This window comes from Aphelocoma coerulescens, unplaced genomic scaffold, assembly GCF_041296385.1.
Source record: "Aphelocoma coerulescens isolate FSJ_1873_10779 unplaced genomic scaffold, UR_Acoe_1.0 HiC_scaffold_94, whole genome shotgun sequence".
In the NCBI taxonomy this organism is placed as follows: Eukaryota; Metazoa; Chordata; class Aves; order Passeriformes; family Corvidae; genus Aphelocoma; species Aphelocoma coerulescens.
Genome location: NW_027184076.1, coordinates 180403 through 189468, shown reverse-complemented (window position 1 = coordinate 189468; position 9066 = coordinate 180403).

The window sequence follows — 9066 nt, the reverse complement described above, 5'->3', positions numbered from 1 at the left end:
GTGAGAGTCTGAGAGACTGTATATTGTTTGTGTTAAAAGATGTTGTACGTTCACCAGCTGACATTTGTGTTACACCAGAAATTGTTCAAGTGGGCCCACAAGGGTTCTTTACTGTCAATATCCAGTGTGTTAACCCTCCCTATTTTCTTGCTGCTAACCAGGTTGTGGCCCAAGCTATTCTCATGCCCAGTAGTCCGCCACAGGACTACAACCCCTCTGTCTTCTGGGCTGAGGCAGCTGGGAATGACAAACCCATGCTTAATTGCAAACTGTCTGGCCAAGGCTCAGACATCAGCCTGGCAGGAATGATGGACATGGGAGCAGACGTGACAGTCATTTCTTCCCACAATTGGCCGTCACACTGGGAGCTGCAGCTGGCAGAAGGTATTGTGACGGGTGGGGGGGGATCTATATCTGCTCAAAGAAGCAAGGCAGTTGTCCAAATTGAGGGTCCAGAGGGACAGATAGCATCAGTCCGTCCTTTTGTAATTGACTCTGGATTTCCATTGCGGGGCAGAGATCTCATGTCCCAGTGGGGGGCTCGAGTCGAAATTCCATCTCAACCCCAACATTTTTTGTACAGGCCACTGCGGAGTGCCCCTTCCAGAAATTAAATTGGATCTCTGACAAACACATCTGGATGGATCAATGGCCTTTGAAAAATGACAAATTAAAGGCACTTAGCACACTCATGGAGGAGCAATTGAAAAGAGGAAATATCGAACCATGTAAGAGCCCTTGGAATTCCCTGGTATTTGGAATCAAAAAGCTGGGGAAAGACCAGTGGCGCCTCCTCCAGGACTTGCGGAAAATAAATGCAGTCATAGAGGACATGGGACCCCTGCAGCCCGGAATGCCTTCACCCTCCATGCTCCCCAGGCAGTGGAAGGTAGCAGTCATTGATATTAAAGAGTGTTTCTTCCAGATCCCACTACGCTCAGACAATGCGCCCTGGTTTGCCTTCTCGGTCCCTTCCATCGACCGAAAGGCTCCCGTGCAGCGCTACCAGTGGTGAGTTTTGCCACAAGGCATGAAGAACTCACCCACCATCTGCCAGTGGTATGTAGCTCGCATTCTGTCCCCTGTCAGAAAGTTAGCAGCAAAGGCAATAGTGCTCCACTATATGGACGATGTTTTGGTGTGTGCTCCTAACCAATCCTATTTAGACTGGACATTGGGGAAGGTAATTGAGGCCTTAGAGGCAAATGGATTTGAAATCCAGGCCAAAAAGGTCCAGAAAACCTCTCCATTTAAATACCTTGGACTAAAAATCCAATGAGCAGACTGTGGTTCCCCAACAAGTCAAAATAATTGATAACCCTAAGACCTTGCAGGAACTCCATCAGCTCTGCGGGTCCATCAATTGGGTGAGGCCTCTCCTAGAGCTGACAACAGAAGATCTCGCTCCTCTGTTCAACCTCCTGCGAGGGAAAGATGACCTCCCATCACCCAGGCATCTATCAGAGGAGGTGAGACAGTCCATCTGTAAGGTACAGGAAGCGCTGTCGTCCCAGCAGGCACACCACTGAGCCCCAGGTCTGCCTTTTCAAACTGATTCCAAAAGAAATTCAAAGCAGAAAACCATTAAATGCCTTGACAATCTTTTCAGATGCCTGCGGTCGTTCCCGCAAGTCTGTCATCACATGGAAGTATCCCTGCACTCAGAAGTGGGAGTCTGATGTACAGGTAGTTGAAGGATCCTGAAGTGGCAGAACTTACAGCGGTGGTCAGGGCATTTGAGTGGTTCAGTGAACCATTTAATTTGATAACTGACTCAGCCTATGTTGCAGGTGTAGTTTCCAGGGCAGAGAGAGCCTTACTAAAGGAGGTTGCAAACCCAAAACTTCATAACTTGCTTTCGAAATTGATTCAACTGATCTCCCACTGAAAGCAACCATTCTATGTCATGCATAGTGTGTGAGATCACACACTGACCTGGCAGGATTTAATGCCGAAGGGAACAGGAGAGCAGATGCCCTAGCAATGCCCATCGAGTTAGCGAATGTGCCTAACAGATTCCAGCAAGCCCAGCTGAGCCATGCAGTGTTCCATCAGAATGCTCCAGCTCTCATCCAAATGTTCCACCTCACTAGAGACCAGGCAAAAGCAAAGACGATCTCTTCTTCTGGCCGAGCTGCCCTCACTTGTGCCCCAAGTGTGGCCATGCAGCTGTGGCACCCTGAGGAGGGCATCCCCTGGGCATGGGCAAGGGCACCTGCTGGACTGTGACCACTGGAGATGGTTGTGCATGGACAGAGAGCCTGCAGTGCTGCCCACAGCTTGGAGAAGGGCAGGCTCAGGCCCGGGGCAGCTTCTCCCAGTGACACTCCAGCTCTCAGAAGCCTCCAAGGTGCAGCCACACTTGCAGTTGCCTGCTCACTGCTTGGGGTTCTGCATGGCTCCACACGGTGCTGAGGGCAGGGCAGGGCAGGCTGTGGCAGCGCTGGCCTGGCTGTCTCCACTGATGCCTTTGGTTCTCTTTTCCTCTGCAGCAGCAGGGACCGGCAGCAGCGGCAGCAGCAGCAGCAGCGGCAGGACGAGGAGGAGGTGGCTGCCCTGGCCCTTTGCTCTGCGGCGGGGCCCAGCCAGGGCTGCGCGGGCGCCAGGGCAGGAGGGCTCCGGCTGCAGCAGGGCGCTCTTCGGGCAGCCCCTGGCAGCCGTCTGCGCGGAGGACGGCACGCTGCCCCGGCCCATCCAGGTGAGGCGGCCGCACAGGGCTGCCCGTCCCTCCCTCTGGATGCTGCACAGCCAGTGTCCCCACGCATGTCCCCCAGCCATGGGGCACTGGGCTCTTCAGCCGTGCCTCAGGCTCCTGCTCCCAGCCCCTTTGCAGCAGGAGGCAGCGAGCCCAGGCTGGGGCAGAGCTCTGCGAACAGGGCAGCTCCTCACACAAGCCCCTGCCCTCCCGCCTCTCCTGCAGGAGCTGCTGGCTGTCCTGCACCAGGAAGGGCCCACAACAGAAGGCATCTTCCAGAAAGCAGAGAGCGCCAAAGCCTGACAGGAGCTGCGGCAGGCCCTGGACCACGGCCTGCACGTCGACATGGCAAGCCAGCCAGTGCTGCTGCTGGCCATGCTCCTCAAGGTGAGTCCTCCTGAGCTGCAGCTGCAAAGGCTCCTGCCTGCGCCACCGTGCTCCAAGGCTCACCGGCAGCCCTTGGCATTGCAGGACTTCCTGGGAAGCATCCCCGGCAAGCTCCTCGTCACCGACCTCTACGAGGACTGGACGGCTGCGATGCAGATGGCCAGCAGAGAGGACAAGATCTGTCAGCTCAAAGAGTAAACGTGGGCAGCAGCTTCCAGCTCCGCAGCAGGCACTGCTGGAAGCCTGGCACTCTCCTGAAAGGGGACACTCTCCTGAAGGGGCTGTGTTTTTGGACAGCTTGCTCTTGCTGGCTGGCAGTCTGATTTTGGGGCAATGCACGGGGAGCGTTCCCTTGCGTGGGCTCGGGGGAAATCAGGAGCTGGGCAGCAACGCCCTGCATCCTTCCCACGGGAGCGCTGGAGCCCTGAGCGCTGGCCGAGAGCGCCTGCGGAGCTGCGCAGCAGCCGCTGGCTGCCCCCTGCCTGGGGCCAGCTCTGGGGACGGCCGTGGGCAACGTGGGCCTGCTGATGGACGCTGCCTTCCTGTTCCCTCGGGGGGGCCAAGAAGTTGCCCGCAGCAAAGCTGCTCCTCCTCAGGCAGCTGCTGGCACTGCTGCGACTCATCGGCCAGCACGTGTCCAGCAGCAGAATGACCTGCAGCAGCCTGGCCGTCTGCCTGGGGCCAAAGCTGCTGAGCCCACCGCAGGAGGAGCAGCTGGAGCTCGAGGCCATGCTGGCCGAGAACAAGCAGGTAAGGCTGGCTTCAGCAGCCGGCTGCAGCCTTGCTGGCCAAAGGCAACTTGGCTGCCCAGAGGTGCCTGTGCCTGGCGGCCCCCTGTGTCCAGCCAAGGCTGCTGCGGGAGCCGCCTGCAAGAGCTGCCCCCCAGCCAGCGCCTTCCTCCTGTGCAGAGGCAAGGCTCAGCCGTGATGGCTCTTCCTCCCTCCTCCCTCCCTCCCTCTCTCCTTCCCCCCCCCTTCCCTCCCTCCCTCCCTCCCTCCCTTTCCCACTCTCTCCTCCCTCCCTCCTTATCCCCCTCATCCCTCCATCCCCCCCCCCCCCCTCACCTCCAGAATTTCTGCTTCAGGCACCTCCAGCTTTGTCTCCAAACACCCACCAGAGCTCCCCAGAGTCGCTGGCCAAGGCCGAAGCCCTGACGAGCCTTTCTGTGTCAGGAAGGTAAAAGGAGCCCACATTGGTTCCAGCAAGAAGGGACTGAGCTTGTGCCTCCCACCTTTGCCTCTCTAATCCAACTTTGTGGCTAAAGGCTTGTAGGCTGCTAGCCCCAGGAAGAGAAAAAGAGAAGGAAAAGACAGCGAGCAGAGGCCTGGCCAGAAGACAGGGAATAGCAGCCAGAAAGGGAAAGGAGGACACACCAAAGAAGACTGGAGAAATGCAGGAAGCTCTGGCAGCCCAAGAAGCCCAGGTATGGATGTGCCAGGCTCTGCTGCCCACCCTCCTCTCCACACTGCCCTGAGTCAGTCCAAGGCACTGGCAAGGGCCGGCAGGGGCTGGTGCTGGGCAGGGCTTGGCAAGAGCTCCATGGCAGCTGTGCAGGGGCTCTGCAGCCCTTGGCTTCCTCCACGCCCACGTGCTGAACCTCTGCAGGAGGATGGCTCTGGGCGGGACGAAGGGGCTGAGGGAGAAGCTGTGAAGGTGGGGCAGCTGGAACCCCTCTCCCTCTAGTTCTGCTTCTAGATGTTTATAGTGACACCTATCAAGCTAAGGTTTTCATTCTAGAGGCCGCTTTTTCACATGTTCCATGTCAATGGATAATTAGGTACGTCTCTTGGTACCTGTCAAGGCATCTGCTGCTCTACCACATCTATCCCCACTCTGCTGCCTCTGTCCCCATTGCCTTGTCTGCTGTGCCAGCTCTGTGCCCTGTGGCCATGCTGGGAGCCGGGCTGGCGGCCAGGCCCAGCTGAGCAGCACTTTCAGCCCCCGGTCTTGGCTGCCCACACCTGACGGGAGCAGCAGGAACCGCTGGTGGCAAAGCAAAAACCAGGGTGGGAGCTGCAGGCACAAACGGTGGCGTGGGCTTTGGCCGCGGGCACTGGCCGGCTGGGCAGGAGCGGGCCCTGCCCGTGCTGGGGCCGCTCAGCGCGGCTGCCCCGGGCGGCACAGGGGCTGTCCTTGGGCAAGGCAGCTGTGCCGGCAGGGCCCGGGAGCGGTGCCGGCTGTGCCGCGCTGCCGGGGGCTGCGGGACGGTCCCGCCGGGGCTGCGCTCGCCACAGCCTGGCCCGCTGGGCCTGCAGCTGGCCCAGCCCTGAGCTGTGGCTGGCTCTTCTCCTTGCCTGGCCCTGGGGATGCTTGGGGAGCTCTCTGTGGGTGCATCGGAGTGCCGAGGGCTCGGTCTTTGTCTGGCCCAGCTGGAGGGAGCCTCCTGTCCCTTTGGAGCAGAGGGAGAAGACCCGGCAGTGGGGTTTCTGGCAGCTGCCTCCTGCCAAGGAATTGCAGCGAGACAGTTTTCCCAGACGGTTGAACGAGTAGGGGAGAGCTAAGTAGACAAGAAATTGGTTGTTGTAAAGCCCCAGAACATGTGGGGATTTTTTCTTTCTCACCCTGCTTGTGAGGATCGAAGCTTTTCTCTTGCCTGACAGAAGTGCAGTTGCTGCCAAGGGAAGCGCACCCAAGGACCAGTAGTGACTCGGCCTTCCCTTTGCTTCCTTTCTTCTTCCCTCACTGCTCCACAGCTCCCTTGTGCCAGAACCTCGGTGCTGCCTCACCTGAGGATTCACAGCTGCTTCCAGCCCTTCCAGCACAAGTGCAGGTTCTCAAGAGCATGAGGCTTTCCCAGCAACTCCCAGGAAAGTGTTTGCCACCTCCAGACTTCTTGAGGATTCATCAGAGGAACCAGGCACACACAGATTTCTACGCCAGCCTGAGCTCATCATTCCGCTGGTTCCCGTAGACCATCAAAGCCTTTTTGTGGCCCTTCCAGAGAGCAGCAGCTGCACATCTTCAGAGCAGCACACCCAGCCTACAGCCCATCAGGTAGGGAGAGAGTTTCTACCGTTGCTTTTCAGGAAGATCATGAAAAGGGACCATTTGAAGTATTTTCCTGCAGTGCTCTATCATGTGTACATCTCCAGTGTGAATCAGACAGGAATTGTCAAGTGAACTGGGAAGCAGGACCTTGAAAACAAAACCAATCTCTGTCTGCTTTTCCTGTCCTTCCTCCAGATTTGGAGGCTGTTCTGGCCATTTTCCAGACAGCCTCTCTGTAGGGATGAAAGGGAGAGGCAAAAAACATTGGTCCACAACTGGTCAGTGTCAGGTGCACCCCCATCTCTCTTGGAATGAAGCCCAACTAGGATGCTGACAGGATATTGCAGAGTTTGCAGATTGTCTCTCCTGCAAAGAAGGCTATTAAATTTCAGTGAGCTCTGTGTGTCCCCAGAACTGCTGCAGCTGCAGAATACAGCCTCACCCACAAGGTTGCTTTTTACAATACAATCAGATTTGAATTTTAGCATGTGTGTCTGCAGATCTGGGCTCTTCCTGGGTGAATCCACTTTCTGTGGTCTGTTGGGATGAGAAACTCAGAAGCAGCCATATCTAAAAGCTGCTGGGGAGATAGAAAAGGCTGAGATTACAAAGTCTTTGTGTGTAGATCAGTTTTACAATCCATCCTTTAATATACATACCCATCAATTAGAGGAAACACTGTTTGAGAGGAAGAAATCAGTCTTCCAATCCCCTGGGAAGTCAGAGTACATCTCTGGAATTGAGTTTCTGTGTGCTTCCTGTGATGTTTGCTGCAAGGCAGCAATAGAGCTCTGTGTCCCAAAGCCACATTCTGGAGCCTGACCAATGTGTTTGGATTCCTGCAGCCACACCAGGCAGTTCAGCCCCCAGTGCTCCAGCTGGCAGTGCTGCTTGGGCAGCTTGGACGGCCTCCAGCTGGGCTTGGAATAGTCCTGGGGAAGAGGAATTGCCACCCCTGGATCTAGACCTTGTTCTTGAGACACTGGAGGAGATGCTGTCACCATCCCTGCCTGAAAGGTCTCCCTTTGCTCAGGTAACTCCATTGGGTGGGAGTGAAAGGGGCTGGGCTGAGAGCTGTGGATGTTGTTGCATGGCTGAGAAGCAAAGGCTTCTTGGATTAAGCTTTGAATGGAGAAGGAAGGATTTGCTTGGTCAAGCAAGATTTCCAAAAGAAGAGGGAATGAAAAGTCTCCCCCTTTAGGGAGGATGAGAGGTTTGAGCAGGTGGTGGCCAGGTTTGGGTGCTCCTTTTGCTGGGGAGAATCCCTGGTGCAGGGGCCTTTGTGGTGATGAAATGGAAGCTTTTGCAGCTTTTGGACTGTGTTTGAGAAGTCAGTCTTCTCCATGGTTGAAGGCCTTTGGGGCCCAGACTTCTTTGTTAGGAACAAGGGATGGAAGTGTGTGAGCAGTGGAGCTTTTAGGGGGCAGAAGTGTTGGTTTTGAGGCCCCATGACTTGTGTGATTGGTGAGCAGGACAATGATGATGCTGGACATGAACGGGTTAAGGACTCCTTTAAGCCCAGGGGCTTCTTCTGTGTGGAAGAGCAATTCAGTCAGGGACCATGAGTCCTTGTGTTTGACAGATTCCATCTTTGACTTAGGAATCCCCTTCCTGTTAACTCTTGCCTCTTCCCAGATGTGCCTGGAGTGTTCAGTTCCTGTGTTGGCACAGGCCTTTTTGCATATTATTATACAACTTTGCCAAAGAATTTCTCTGTTTTGTTTAATATGCACACCCACTGCCTTCTTCAGATTTATTAGCCAGGAAGGGCAGAGTCAAGGTGGCGAGTGGGATTTTTTGGGATCCCCAATATCTCATTGCCAAGTGTGTTGAAATTCTGTCTTCTGTAAACTCAGACACAGCAGTTTTCAAAAGCATTTTCTTCCTCAAGAGAAGGAAATGTGGCAGGCTCTGAAGTATTGTACCCCTGAAGTAATTCTAAGAAAACAGTAAGTGATCTTTGGGTTTCTTTCTTTCTGTTTTTTTTTCAAGGGGAATATTAATGTTGCCCCTGAGTCTTCAGGAGGGGAGGCCGGGAACAGGGCTGCAGCAGAGGGAGCTTTGCCTGGTGCCATGAGCTGCAGAAAGAGGTCCCTGGAGCCCGAGGAGCCTGGTAAGGAGAGAGCCCACATTGGTTTAGAGAGCTCTGAGGCAGCTGCTCTGAGCCTGCCTCTGGCAGGAAGGGAGATGAGAAGAGTTGAGCTCTTGTTGGTGCTTCCTGGTGCCTTTAGGTCAAATCCTGCCCTGGCACAGCCTCCCCGAGCCCTGCCCTCCACGCTTCTCCAGAAGCACTGACACCGAGTGCTGTGCTGTGGCCAGAGAGCCATGAATAACCCTGACCCCGTGGGAGTTGTGTCACCAACCCAGGTGTCCCAATGTGGTTCATAACCGAGCTCACAGCACCCTTCAGCTTCAGCCCTTTCAGTGAGGACTGAGGTGTCTCTGTCAGCACAGAGAAAGAACAAGGCTGGGCTTCTGTGTGGGAGCTGGGACTGTCTGTGCTTCAAGCTCTCGTTGGTGCCATTTGCACTGGGGATGCTGAGAATTTATCGGGAGACTTCAAAACTTCAGAGTTTCTGAAAACTTGAAAGGATGCCTGTTCTTTAAAGAGCAGCCTTCAAATTCCTAAGTGAGACTCTGCCTTTCAGGCCACCTGTAACAGTCCCTGATAGGAGGACAATTGCTGCCCAAGAGAAATGTGCACGAGGGTCGGTATTGACTCACTGTTCCCTTTGCTTCCCAGATCCCATGTGATCGACCTCTCCAGGAGGGCTGTCCTGAGTGGGAGGAAGAGACAGAGGGAGAGCCTGTGACCATCAGGCAGGTGCAATCCCTCTGTCTATAGTGATATTGATAGATGTGTATAGTTATATTTATCTCTGCAGTTATCTTTATAGATTTATACAGTTTTAGTTATATGTCTATGTAGTTGTATTTCTAGAGCTATATAGTTACATTTTTATATATAGTTATATATCATTATATTTATATATACG